General features: G+C 40.4%; 1 protein-coding gene across 2 annotated transcripts in view; it reads left to right on the top strand.

The window, feature by feature from the left end:
- Nucleotides 1-15056, top strand: part of FAM172A (family with sequence similarity 172 member A) — a 270279-nt gene that overhangs the window by 156645 nt on the left and 98578 nt on the right. The gene's annotated exons all lie outside the window — the stretch shown is intronic.

The following is a 15056-nucleotide window of genomic DNA, read 5'->3' as shown; positions in this document are numbered from 1 at the left end:
AAGAATCCAGAGTAGGACCACTTGTCTTGTTTTAAGAACATAACATTTTTGTTAATCCTTTTAATTTGTAGAAATTAAGGCCATTTTTACTTTCCCTGTGTTTCTAGAAGAGTATTTTTACAACATGTAAGATATGTATTGATTAGAGACTTGAGAACAGGTCAGCTGGTCATTTTCCAGAGGTATTTTATTACCAGGTTGGTAAATAGTTGCAAAACTTTATAAGAGGCCAGCTTTGTGGAGATGAACAATTCCTTTTATGATCACAACTCTGGGCAAGAAATGGGTTGCTTTGCGCATGCCTGTTACTCCTCAGACGCAGTGAAGGGTAGGGAGCATCCCTTCTGTCTTGGCTTTCCTCGTCTGTCCAAAGTGAAGCATTAGCAGAATTTCTGTAGGTTTTGTAAAGCCATGTTGTTTGGGTTGCAGGACACCTACGGATACGGTACGGTTAGCACAGGGCAGGAGTGGGAATCAGCTGGAGACCTCTCTCAGTGTTTCCTAAACAAAGTGCTTATTCGAAGGAGTCTTGGAGAGTTTTTTCATCACATTGCAGTCAGTGGCTTGAGGTGGCATGGGTAACAGATGACCAATGTGTCATTCCCATTTTGCCTGTTTCTCTTGTCACACTGGTGGATATTTCTTCACTTTTGTTCTACTTTAATATGAAGCACACAGATGTTTCAGAACAAGACTTGACTTCTGACCTTGGGGCTTCCAGGGTCAGGGTGCTCAGGGCCTGTGAAATTATCACAAGCTGAGCTAAAGTTTTTATCCATCACAGGAAGCAACCAGTAAGTAAGAAGTTAAAAAGGAGCTTTGTCAGAGAGACAAGATGGTCTCAGTAAGGGTCAGCTTCTGTAGTCTGCTGTCTCTGCAGGAGATGCATGCCTGAGAGGAAGAATATAATATATAACCATTGGCACATCACATATCTGTCATGCAAAACTAGAGCCGAGAAGTATATTTAATGTGGTGCGATTGTTTTTTTAAAAAAAATCAAAGGTTAATAACACCTGGTTTTGGTGGAGGTGGTTTGATATCTGAGCTCCAGTGAAAGCAGTTTAATTAAATAATGCATGCACTGAAGCAGGTATCATTGAAATAAACTCTGAATTGTTTTATCACAATATTAATTTCTAAGATTTTATTTTGTTATGCTCTCCTTTCTCTTCAACTTTATATCCATATGGCACTTTGTAATTGTAAAGAACTCCAAAAAAAAAAAAAAAAGAATTGAACAGCTGATGGGCAATTACTGTCTTATGACAAATACATATTTGATCACTTTCTTTTCATGCTTTGTGGGGGGGACATAATGAGGGTGATGGAGCAGCTACACCATATAGCAACCGTACTACCTCTGCGCTCACCATGCAAGAGTCTTTGGGTCAACTGATGCATAAAATTGTAGGTTACAGTCGTGGTGGAGACCTGTTGCACAGCTGCTCCTTCGGCAGCCGTGCCTCTTGCAGGAGAGCAGTGTGAAGCATGTGGCTTTAATTTGTAATGAAGGTTTTTCTGCCTGGGCCCTCTGCGTTCTATTGTGCTGGCAGGGAAAAAGAAAACAAGCAAAAAAGTCCAAAAGCGTTTGCATTTTCAGGGAGTATCTTTCCAATTTGCTTTGCACGTTCATCGCTGCGAGGTCCGTCCCGATCGTTTGCAGTCATCACCGCGATCCCCAGCTCATCACTGTGTCGTGGCGTGAGGCTCTCAATGAAAACCTGATGCCTTGGCATTAAGCACAGAAAACCAGAAAAACCCGGTATTAAGCAAGAACTCGTTCGTGGTTGTCAGTAGCATCCCGTGGGAAGAGCTGTGGCTGCCCCGGCACGGCATGGGGAAGCGTTCAGCCTTGCGGGGCAGGACACATCCAGGCGCGCCATTGTTGGCAGCCACTGGAGGAGCTGGCGCAGGAACAGCAGCTCCGCTCTGCCCTCGTCCCTCTGCAGGGCTGGTGCTGGGATGTGGGCATGCATTTTGGTGGGAAACTCCACATGAAAAGGAAGCAAGTACGCCCACCACAGGTGAAACTGGTATCAAAGGAGGAACATTTTCATTTGCAAACCTTTGGTGGCCGAACCTGTTCTTCATTCCAAATTTCATTTCACCATAAAAATCAGGCTGTGGCTTGGAAGTCCTTCATTATAAAAACCAGTAAAATTTGGTTGCAATTTTCAAATACATGCCACAGCATCTAACATTTTTATTGGTCTCTGCAGGTTTTTAATCTCCATTTTTGCATGTTTGTGAGTGTGAGGTTTAAGAAAAACAGGGTGAGTCTGTAATACCATGCTTGAATGCACAGAAACTGTTACCCAGTAGCTGCAGCGTAGGCACACCATTTCTGCACCTTGCTGGGTCATAGATTACTAGCAGAATAATTGAAAGTGATTGAACATGTGTGGGAAGTAAAGTTCCACCAATAAATGTAGTGAGTTGTATTGTTTATAGCATGAATTACAAATGCTAATTGTAAACCATGTGCTAAAATGTATCTTAATATTTAGTAATTAAAACTGTGTGTAATTGTGGTTTGAAATTAAATATGCATCTAATAATACCTACACATAAATTGCTTCTTGAATACACAGCCACTAAAAAATAGGTGTTGGGTCACTGTGTTCTGCTAATTACTGATTTTGAAAAAATCAAGCCATGATTCATGAACACAAGCCTCTTACTTCTGTTATCCCTTACACAGTGTAGTCGGGGACTTATTTTCAGAAGCAGCTTGCTGTAGTTGACAGTAAAGTGTGGAACTTTCCCAACTCCTAGCTTATAATAATTTTATGAAATTTAACAGAAAGTGAGAATTTCAAGTTGATGGAGTCAATTTTATATTTAGTTTACAGAAAATAAGTTTCTGGTACAACGCCTCCTTTGAGTTTCTCTGCCAAATTTTGTGAGTTTACAATTATTTTGCTTTAAAAAGAATGTTTTCCCTTGTCATTGCCTCCATGAAAGACCCGCACAGGAAAAAAGATATATTGTGCCCCCGTGCCTACCTGAGTGCTGTGGCCATCCCCTGCAGATGTAATTACAGCATCAAGGCCTGGCTGCATGGAGTGGGGGCAGGAAGGGTGGTCCTAGGATGCTGGGTGACATGTAAAAAAACTAGCTGTGTCCATCATTGTAAAAAACACATGACAACTACTCATTTTGGAATCACGAGAAGAATTGTTAAATCTAAGCTTTCAAAATTGTCAATTAGGTATTCAGTATCCTGAGATTTTAGGGAAAAAAAAAGAAAAAAAAAAAGGTTTTGTGGAAGGTTTCGCTTGCTTGCCTCCTGTATTGCTGAGACCTTAGGCTTTGCGTTTTCAAGGGTTTCCTCAGCACCTTATGAACCAAAAGTGTTGCTTTTTTTATTTTAATTTTAGTTTAGTAATATCTTTAAGGGAAAAAAAAACCACCAAGTACCATGGGAATTGTGACAAAATTGTGAGAATCAGTAGTGGTATCTCCAGCTTATGGCAGTCATACTGCTGTAAAAATACAAAGTGCACAGGGGAGTGTAATATAATTAAGTTAGGAGAAGGAAAGTAGGTTCATTGTTTTTGAGCAGATGAGAAACTATTCATGATAGTCTGTTGGCTAAAATGATGGATGTATATATTGACAATTTGCACAAAGGTGTAGATAAAAGTATGTGTGCACGTCTCTGTGTGTCTGCATATTTTTAGCCAGCTTTGTAAAAACAAGAGCCTTTAAAACACACTGTTCAAATTACTGCATGCACTGTAGTGTCCTAATTCCATCAAAATCGGCCAATTTTGTCCATTTGAGATAATTCTAGGTCCATCATTTTGAGGTATGTGCTGCAATGCACTGCCACTTCATTCTGTTGTATTGTGCTGAGTACGGTGAGGACCTGACCCAGGCTTGAGCTCAGAGGTGCCGTAATAATAGTGATGATAAACGGCCACCTGCTGAGCTACCTGGGGGTCTCTGGGGCTGCATCAGTATTCTGGCACAGGCAAAATGCAATACAAGAGCCTTAATGACTGGGCTGTGAACCTGTCATTAGCTTTTCATTAATTTAATTTCCTGAAATTTCAGATTGAATGGTTTGTTATATGTGGGGTTTTATTTATATATACTTATATAAATAAACCTATCTACTCATTTTTTTATATTTGGTTTGGCTCAAGAACTGATTAGCTTAGAGCAGGTGCTGTGGATATGCAACTCTTAATTCCTCTGGCTGATGTATTAAATCGATGTGCAGCAGAAGTACCATAAGGTCTGTTATAGCTGTAGGAAGCGTGGGAGAGAGCTGGAAGTGGAGACCAGAGAAGCAAAAACACGTCAGTGACCAAGGTGCATGTTGTGAAGAAACAAAGCAAAATATCACTGTGCTTCAAGACTTTGTGAGAATTAAACTTGGGGGGGGGGGGGGGGGGGGGGGAGATGTTCTTTAGATGTTGCATGTCAGTTGGGAGAGCAGTATGGGATGCTATCTTCTAGATTTATGGGGACTTGGGTTATATGTCCAGTCTTTGGACAGATCATCTCACCCAACTCTGCTCTCTTAGGTCTCACCTTTTTTTGTGTTGTGGGCTTACATTAGCACTGCTTTGAGTGAGGTCTGACTTAGGTAGGGAGGCTCAGAAAAATAAGTGTAAAAATAAAAACGGGATATTTGCTCCATTTTGTTATTTATTTAAGCTATATTTTTGCTGTGCTTCTTGGAAAAATGCTTGTTCATCTGAAAAAGGTCAAACGAGAAATGAGGGTGGACAAGAGGAGCTAATGGAGAAGCAGCAGTGGGTTGTGTGAAATGGGTTGGACAGAACTAGGATCACAAGCTCTGGGGCGTGTTTCTTTTAGCATTTCTGTTACTGATATGGGCACACAAACTAAGTATGCACTAACGAAATTGGCGCCTGGCATGAAGTGCCAAAGTCACCATCGGTATTCAGAAGTAGAATTTCTGCAGTAATAGAAATTAAAGGAAATAATTCAAACTTCTGGATGCTTAGGCATTGGCTGGCTAGTCATCTGCATTTGTGTACAAGGAGCGATCTTACCAACAGAGAACAGCAGGGATGGTTCCTTGGACACATGGGCATGAAGCCCTCAGACATGTGGGTTCATCGCCGATGTCTGTAAGTGAATGACCTGAGAATGCAACAAAAGAGCAAAATGTGATCCTGTTATTTTCTAGCTCTTTCTGTCCCGGGAAGGGAAATATTAATGCTGGCCGTCATGCTGGTGAGATTAATCTGAGATAATCTGAGACATTCGGGAAGATTAACTCAGTTCGGAGGAGATATGGGGAAGAGATGTCATTACACTCAGGGCAATGGAGAGCCTGTTTTACTAGAAACGATGAAGGATGCTCAGGCGTGCCGTGATGTGGTGCCACCTGGAGATGTTGCCTACCACGAGCACCAGAATCGATACAGCAGTAGAAACAGCACGTGCACCTTCTAGGCTTATCAGTCTTCATAAGAGCTGTGTAATCTTCTGATGCTCGTACACTAACTTTGTAGCTATTGAAGAAAAAGAAAGTTCAGTGTCTATTCTGTATTTGCTACAGGAGCAGAGTTTAAAAAGCATGGCTTGTTCAGCCCGGCGAAGGGAAGCTTAGAGGGATTGGTAGCACGCTGCAAATACATCGGGAGAGTAAACAGCAGGGAGGGAGAGCCATGTAAGCCAGAGAACAATGTTGGCACAGGAACAAATGGATTAAAACCGGTCATGAAAAAATCTAGGGTGGAATGAGGTTTCTCACCATTGGATGAGGAAGGCCTGTTTGGGCATGGGAGGACTGGGACAAAGCTGCTACCCAGCATGACCTACACATGGCAAGAGTTACGTGAGTAATTGGCTGGGACCATCGATCCTTGGTGTGACCCAGGAGTCCGTGTTCCGGTGAAAGTCAGTGCGTGCAGGTGTGTGTTTTCAGCCACGAACAATTGAACCCAGTTTGGATTAACTTTCTGGAGTTGGCACCTCTCTGTACTCCAGCTCACTCCACTGGAAGCGCCAAGTGTCACCCAAAACCAGGTCAAACTGCCAAACACCAAGGTTTGCAAACAACTTTTTTCCCACCTGACTCACTTTTGGAAGTAGCAGTCTCATTTTTGCTAATGCTTTCTGAAATGCACAGGATTCAGCTTGTGGCGGAAAGCAAAAGGGATTGCAGGTCCCATGGCGAGGGGTTGCAGCAGTAAGGAAATCAAGCAATGGATTGAGCAAAAACAGACTGAAGTATCCTAATACGTGTCACTGCCTGCTGTACAGGGAGCAACCTCTTGATCACATTTGGCTTTTAGTGACACATACACACAAAAAGGAAGGGAGGGGTATGTATATACATATTCATATGCATACAGTCCCATTTTAACACAGAGCAGATAAACATTTTAGGCCACTCTCAACCTAAATAAGTAAATTGACAAGTGTATGCTGGCATCGTTATTTCACTTGCTACCATTTATTTTTATTATCCCTTTGCACCGCGGTAGCAATCACATAGTAATGCCTTCTCTTGAAGAGCTTGCAGTCTGGAAGGATCGTCTTAACGGGAAGAGACAGAGGGATGATGAACGATTACTAAGCAGTTCCAAGCACCGTAGCTGCGTGTCTTTTCTCATTTTTTGGCATTTTAGTTTAAATGCCGTGTAGGCCTCCCCTTCCTCAGCTCATCCCCCAGCCCCCTCAGCCTTGCTGCTGGGTGAGAGAAAAGGATGGCTGCAATGAAAGCCTGAGCCTTGGCCACTTCCAGAACAGGCTTGTGTTTCGAATATTCATCCCTCCTCGTTACCTTGCTCTAGATAACTTGCTCAGCCTCATTACTTTTTGCTTCCTCTTAATCATTTGCTAATGTAATATCTCATGCTTCACTCCGCCCAGTCCGTGGTCTGAGGCTAGCCATACGTGTGCCCCTTCCCCGCTTCTTCCAAAAGGAAAAGGGTGATGTTTCATGGACTGGAACAATATACCGAGTACTAATTGCCGGCACCACCCATCATTTCTTTACATCTCATTGGTCCGTTCATGTTAATTTTCTAGTTCGACACCAAAGTTAGAATGCCAATTATAAAATGAACAAAGAACTGGAGATAAGTAAAAGTTAGGGTTACCTGGAAATCCAGTTACTTGGAAATATGTGTTTGTATCCTATGGCGTTTGGAGGTCAAAGGCACGGTGCTTTCTGCATTTCTTTGCAGAGAATTTTTCTAGAGCTGCATCAGCTCACTAGTTGTATATTTTTGTAATTTCTCTGCATTGTTTTACATTCCAGGCACTACACGGTGAACGTCTATTTTTAGATTTCAGTATGAAGAGCTTTCTGATCTGTAGCAATTGTTTTTTGAATTGTATTTCAATCTCCTTGTTCCGCGACTATACATAAATAGGTCTTCTTTTTTTATTTTTTCTTTTGTCTTTCTATGCCTGTCTGAATTTGGTACTGTTTGTCAACATTTCTTGGTAGTATGCTGAAATTGAACTCCATATTTTAAGTGCAGTTACTATAAATAGCTCAAGGTGAACCTCAGGACCTTTGTTCAACTGTGCAACATTCTGGTCAGTGCAGCCAAAATGGCAGTAAATTATCTTTTTTTTTTCCCCCAAAGCTTCTTTAAACTTGGTACCCGCTAATGTTTGTACATCCCTCAGAGTATTTTTGTGCTCTCAATTTCCCTTTCACCAGCAGCACTGAATGTACTACGTGATTTTTGCCCCCTAACGATATTATCTCATGTTCTTCCAAATTAAATCTACCTGCATTGGGGCCCTTGTTGCGCCGGATGACAAACTCGATTGTCATAACAATCCTTTTTGCACTACAGGTCTATGACTCTTGGAAGCTCGTTTTGTATGTCTTTCATGCCTTACTTCTCTTGCCAGTTTCTCCTGCTTTAATGTCACCTGCAAATTTAATTAATTCCAGATCATTAATGAAGATGTTAAATAAAACCATATTTGGCATCTATCCCTGTATCTGACTAGAAACTTCCTTCTGGCTCAATAAATTCCTTTACATTGGTATCCTGTTTCAACTGTTTTAAATTCTGCAAGACATTGTACTTATCAGGCAGTTTTATTTTTCATATCATTCAAATTCTAGCTCTGAAAGAAAAAAAGAAAAAGCTGAAGCACAGGACAGCATGTTCAAAGAACACGTCGCTCATTCTTTCAGTTGTGCAGATAAACTTCTGCCCTTCAGCCTTATCAAAGCTGATGGGGCAGTGTCTGTGTGCAGTCATCTCTAAAATGTGTGGAGGACACTGCTGATCCCAACAGCTAACTCCAGGACCCAGGACAAATGGTTTTCCACAGTGTCTTGCCTAGATATGCGTTTCCTCACTGGTTGCCCAAACTTTGCAGAAGTTGCAAGTTGTCATCCCTAGGCGTGCACTTAGATGCATTTTCTGCCTGAACCATCTCATACTCATCAGAGCTTTTCCAGACACTGGGGAAATCCATCAACGGTAATGGGAGACGAGTCTGCTGTCCCAGACCTCTAAGTACCATGTCTTTGCCTTAACTCCACTCCTCTGATGCAAACTGTTTCAGTTCACCTCTTTTTTGGCTCTCCGAGGTGAATTACCAAGACACTAGTACACGTACCGTCCTGCTGCATAAATAAAATGTCCCGTCTCCAGTTCTCCTCGACAGACTTTCTAGCTCCTCACCCCATCCACGTTGAAGTTCATCTTTTGCCTTCTTAATCTTGTAAAATCTTCTCTGAATGCAGATCTTCCTCTTTATTTTATTTAATCCACCTGTTTCTGAGCCTCACCAGCAGGTGCCCGGTTTTGCTGCAGTATGCACACCCTTCCTTTTTCCGCATCCTCTGCTGATGCCTCTTTTTCTGGCATCAGGACAGGAAAATGAAATTTTTAGAACTCCACTTTATGCAGATGTGGTCATTGCATTTATAAGCGTCCAGGCATTGGGCTGGCTGGAGGTTTGAACAACATGAGAACTGCTGGGTGGGTGTTTTTCCCAGCAGGTACAGTATGGAAAACCCTGGCATTCTATTAAACTTCTTAGGTTGTTACTTATCTCTCTAGATTGGTTTGTAGAGCCACTTAATGCTAAAGATTTTACAACATTTGACATCATCACAGTCTAAAGGGATTGCAGTTCTTTTTGAATGTATACATGAACACTATTAAAGAAAAAAAGGATTTGCTTATACAATGAAGAAAGTGGGAAAATCGTACATATTATTCCCTGACATATTTTGTGGTTGCATTTAAGTTATTGAATCTGAAATATTTGACTGTTTTAAATTCTGGTTGGGTTTTTGTGGGTTGTTTTGTGGGTTGTTTTTAATGGAAAAAGCATTAAAAAAATAAGTTGTCTTGCTGTTATTCCATACTTTTTCCCATTTCTGTGGCATGATCTTATGCCAATAAGACTCCACAAGTGTATTGTGTTACTGTTAATTTAAATGTTAATTATGGTGAAAAGTGTATGTATAGCTTTTGTGTGGAACAGTAGAAATCTTATAAGACTTTAAGACCCGGTTTAGTGGATCAACCAAGGGAACTGCAAGTTAATAATATATTAGGCATTACAAATCCAGGTGGAGTAAAAGGAATCCAAGCATACTTTGGTGAAGGGAGCTCTCAAACTGTGGTGCTATAAGAAGCAGCTGGAATTTGCATTTTATCCTAGAACTTTCCTTTCTTTAATCTAGTGAAGATGTGTTACATAGCTCTTTCAGTATATTAGTGAAGTATTTTAATATTAATAATAGCATGACTACCAGTGTTTAAATGTTAAAATAATCCTATTTAAGGGCTTTGCTTGAATGTGATACAAAGTAAAAATACCTAAGTAGATTTTGCACATATATTCATTGAGAAAATTTTGCTTTTAACACCACAGAACCGAACTGAGATTTTAATGCTAAGTGTCACAACACGGGAGTAAAATTTCCTCATAAATACATGAAAAAATAAATAGGTTTATCAGTTATTTTTCTCTTTTCCATTTTCCAAGGCGAATTACATGTAATAGTGAATCTCATTGTCCTGCAGTACCAGGATACTGAGTGCATGGGGTTTTTACAGGCTTGATTAAGCAAGGCATTTTATTTGCTTGTCGATATCTGGATTATACTTCATCCAGGGGTGGCTCTAGCCATCTGACAGGAGTATTATACCTTTGTGCTATGAAGTTAGGAGCCGCTAGTGATCTTTAAAAGCAGAGTTTCTTCAGAGGAAAAGTTTTTTGTAGGCTTTCTTGCTGGTTCCTTCATCCTCCTCCTTTCTCTCCCTATCCCTTTCCCAGAACAGATGATGAATAATCTTTAGGAATCATTCCCCACAAGTCTCCATGGGAAGACTTGTTATTTTAGCAATTTTGATGTAGTTACCAAGCAGTTGGTGAACCTGTATGGTCCTATGGTCAAAAACACTGCTCAGTGCATCTTGCCAAGTGCACCTTACCTTACTCCGATTTGGGAGTGCTTTTGAAGTAGTAATGTTACATGCCAGCTGCTTTGCTTGAGAGCCCGAGTGTTATCTCAAATTTCTTTAAAACTCAGTCTAAAATAATCAAGGGTATAAAAAATATAGTTACAATATTCTTTGGCAGAATAAATTTCAGTCAACAGAGCGATGATTGTGATCTTAGATCTCTGGTACTGTAGTTCTTCTGAATGATAAACCTTTTATTTTTTTCTACTTCGCTGAGTACTTCACCAGGTAGATTCTAAAAAAAAAAATAGAAAATAACAGCACAAAACCTCAGCCACCCCTCTCTCTGTCTGTACGCCAGTGGGCACATAACTTCCAGCATTTTACAAGGTGTTAAAGTACAGAGATTATATTTTCTCAGCCTTAAAAAAAAGCATTGTTACTTTAACCCTCAGTAATCTCATTTCACTTCGCCACCGTTGCCGTCTACAGCCCCGGCAGATTTTTTTAAACCAGCTGTTGAAAATAACCTAGTTTAAAGAGTTCACGGCTGAACGTGAGGGATTCATCATTATATATTTACTGTCTGAGGCTGATATAGCTGTAAGGTTTTTCAGATGCCATTGATCTATTGCGCATGTTCCCTCCCCGGGTTGCAGGACGTGCTTCTATTTGCATAAGGCCCTGGGCAAGGTTCTTTCTTGCATTGATTGGCCTGTCCAAGGGAGCCTGATGTGCTCCGGCATTGATCACCCTGTCTTTTCTTGGAAGGCAGTGTTACGCCGAGTTCATCTCAAACATTCTAGGGAGAAGGGAAAACTTTACTGCAGATGTCTCAATTTTATTCAGATGTTCCTTTGAGTATAGGCCTTTCCTTCCCCCCCCCCCCAAGATAAGTATTTTTTCTTTTCCACTTTTTTTTTTGTTTTAATTTGGATGTGTTTCTGCAGTTACAGCGCAGCATAGACCAGAGTGTACTGAAAAGCTGTGTTAAATAAAATGGCCGTTATGTACACCACTTATTCCATGCTGTGATTTTTCCTTTAAAACAATGCCTATAGCTTCCAGCAAAAATCAAAACTACTCTCTCCTCAAAGAGTTTATAATTACAAGTGGAGGCTTAATCTTGTGTGCTGGTGTCTTTGCTTAGGTTAATATGGTCGGTTTGTAACTTGCGCGATTTGTACTAAATTTTCTTCAGTCTTACAAGAACATTTTAAAGTGGCACCTTCAGAAGAAAAGGTTTTTCTTCTGAAATCCCGTGGTTGGATTTTGGTTTTTCTGGAGGCACGCTTCAAAATGACTGGTGCGGGTAAATCACTGGGCAGACCCACGATCGATCAGCTCTGTGCTGATCAGAGGGGACAAATACTCCCTTACGCTCTCCTTGTTGTTACCAGCGTGATACGTCAGGGGCTGGCTTTTTGAAACCCAAGTTTGGCAGCCCAATTCTTGGCTTTCCCTTGCAGGGAACGGAGCTTTTTGATGTCTGCTGCAGTAGCCACCCGTATTCGGGAGCGCTGCAAGCCACCACTGCAATTTGTGGGAGCCACATGCTTGCTTACATGCCCAGTTATGGGAAAGATGCCGATTTTTGTTGTCCACCAAACCTATTTCTGTGGTCAGAAAATGGTTTGACATGTGGACTTTTCCTGTAGGTAAAGGTGGAATGTGGTTATACCCAAAGGGGTGGCTCATATCTAGCAAGTAAGCTGACACATGAACTTTACCAGGCGCATGGTAGTAGTGAATGTGGGTGAAAAATAAAAACGTTATGATAGTAGTTCCTGTCCTACAAAGCATTGAGCACCACAAAGCTGTTTGCTGATCATTTTTTTAAAAATTTACTGTGGATATTTTTGTGGATGCGGTAGAATTTTCTTCAGAGGAAGTAAGTATTCAGAGCTACACGGCTGAGATCATATTAACGCTATTACATAAATTACGCAGGAGGGGTGTTTTATCACTTCGATTATAGTTTCATGTCTTTCACAGAAGCAATAATGTATTGCATTGTATTGCGATACTTTGGCTTAGGGAACATATTCCTTCGGTCATTCGGTAAAACAAAACTTAGATAAGTATAATTCAGGTAGCGTATATGAAATTTCATCTTCATTATCATGCAAATGCAGTGAGAATGTAACATTTCCCAAGATGTCATTTGACTATTAGGATCTTTAGAAAATGGCCTCTCAAAGCCACAAAGCTAATATTCCAGAAGAAAGCTATATAATACCTAAAAATTGTCTATCCTTATTCTATATGAATAACAAATGTAATAGGACAGGCCATTATTAAAATCGCAAAAGAATGTGTTGACCTATTGGTGCAGAGGATCTTTTCTGATTTTTTGCATCGATGATGAATTCTGAGCTTTCTGTAGCATAGACGATGAACGTGCAAATACAGATTTCAAAAATCTGCAGGGGAAAAAAAGAAAAAGTTGGATAGTAACTGGAAATCTGTTCTTTTTTGTTTTGCTATATAAATTAAATCGGTGGGTATTTATACCAATAACTGCTCTGTTACACATAGCGATATCCTATGCAAGTGTTAGATATATTGCATCTGCCTTTTGCACAGATTGTGCACCTGCAACACTTTTCCACTTGTTTTAAGCTGCCTTTTGCTGATACTTGAGTCAGTGAACACAGAAGATGGGCATAGGCTAAATATGAGCTAATCTCTTAAGTGAGGAGTGGAACTTGCTTTTAATTCTGAAATAAAAGAAGAGCCTGAGTATCTCGTAGCAGCCATTATCTGTGTTATTCGGTTGAGGAGAAATGCTGGGCTTGTTTATATGTCTGAACTACACAGGGCAACAAGACCCCAAAAATTTCTGGTTGCAAAAGAGAACTCTTGCAAACAGATTCAGTTCTGGAAAAGAAAGGGTGGGACATGACTGTTTGCAAGCAATTGAAATGAAGAAAAGAAACCTAATCTCTTACTTCAGGTAGATATACTCTCTGGAAAAAAAGAAGTATCCACAGCATATAACATTGTGCTGTTAAACAAAGCTGATGCCTTAGAAAAATGCAATGAAGATGTGTATAGGTGCTTCCAGACTTTCTGATACCCTCCGTGGATGTTGTACAGTGAGATTTTTCACGCAGATATTTGCAGCCCCAAGTGATGTTCTGGATGCGTTGAAATCAGTGTTTTGAACAGGTTTTAGTAATTGCTTGATTTCTGGGCATCAGGAATACCTTACTGGTAAGGTCTGAGTAAAATAGGGCAGCATGGTGTAAAAAACCGTATTTTTAAGACTTCCTGTGAAAAATGTAACTTCTGTGGCAAAAAGCAGTATTTTTCAGACACAGGACTGATGCTTTCCAAATAAGTATGTTAAGAATGAAATTCCAAAGCCTGTGGGGTTTTTTTATTTTTAGTTTGTAAAACCATAGTATTTAGAGACTGAAAAAATTACAGAGGATGTCTGAAGTGTCATCTCTCTCCCGTGTCACTGAGACATTTTCATTTTACAAGCACGTTGCTGAAGGTAAGAGGTGGTTCTGTGCTGTTTTGCTAGGGAGAGCTTTTCAAAGTCCAGGTACTGCTAATGTGACAGATACTGTGCAGCAATTAAAAATGTTTTCTGCTACTCCATTCCCATTTTTCTCTCCATGCATTGTACATATGTGGTGTCTGCCCTTCACTCAAACCCTTTTGATGATCTAACTGGCAGACTTCCATCACATGCAAGATACTGTGGTGCATTTTTTTAAAAGACTTTGAAGTTTATTTTTGCCAAATTATTATTTTCTTTTAGGTAAAAAGGGTTGTTTAAACAACAAAAGACTTGATGTAGAACTCCTCAACACTTGTGATCTGGTGCAGCAGTCAGAGGAGGGAATTGATGGAGCCTCCCCGTCTCACTCCAGAAATGCTGGGGTTTTTCTGTCATGTTTGTATTTTGAGGAGAGGCTGCTCTGGGTGCGATACAGGCTGCTTAGCACCAAATTTAGTGGGGTCACTGCCTGAGCCCAACTTTAATGCAGAAAGGGTAACGGGTGGTGGTGTTTGTAAGAATAGTGCGTAATAAAGACAAAACAATTAGAATCGTCCTGCTCTGCGGTCTCGCATGTTGCTTCCCACCGCCTTTCTCTCTCTGGGAAAAAGAAAAGGCAATTGTCCTACTTAAATAGAGGGTAAATCCTTATTTGGCTGGGCAAAACTGATTTTTATTACATGGCATAGGAAATAATGATGTAGAGTTATTATTTGCATTGCTTTGGATTGCATGTCTTTTGTATGTACTCAATACATATTTTATATTTTGCAGCATTCTGCTAAGTACAATCTAAGTGAAGTTTTTTACTCTTAATTGTGAAGCAAGTGCTATAGAAAAAAGAAATTTGAAATTTCAATGTCACTATATTTGGTAGAGTCGCATGAATCTGTGGAAGGGGATAGCAAGTCTATAGTTTGTAACTGCACAAAATTAAAATTACTTATATAATGCTCATTCCTCGAGATACCTTATTTTGAAAGGAAAAATCTTTCAGCCTTCTGCTTCTCTTTCATACATACTGAAGTAACTTTTCACAGTTTAAACAAATATTTCTAAATCAGGTAGTTCAGGAGACGCATCCCATAGGAAAAAGCATCCGCCTGCATTCGGTAAGCCAAACGCACACAGGCATATGCCACAGTGTGCTGTTCTGC

The sequence above is a fragment of the Falco peregrinus genome, chromosome Z, assembly GCF_023634155.1.
Source record: "Falco peregrinus isolate bFalPer1 chromosome Z, bFalPer1.pri, whole genome shotgun sequence".
NCBI classification, from domain to species: Eukaryota; Metazoa; Chordata; class Aves; order Falconiformes; family Falconidae; genus Falco; species Falco peregrinus.
The sequence above is the reverse complement of the archived record's forward strand: the minus strand, read 5'-3'. Positions and strand labels throughout refer to the sequence as shown.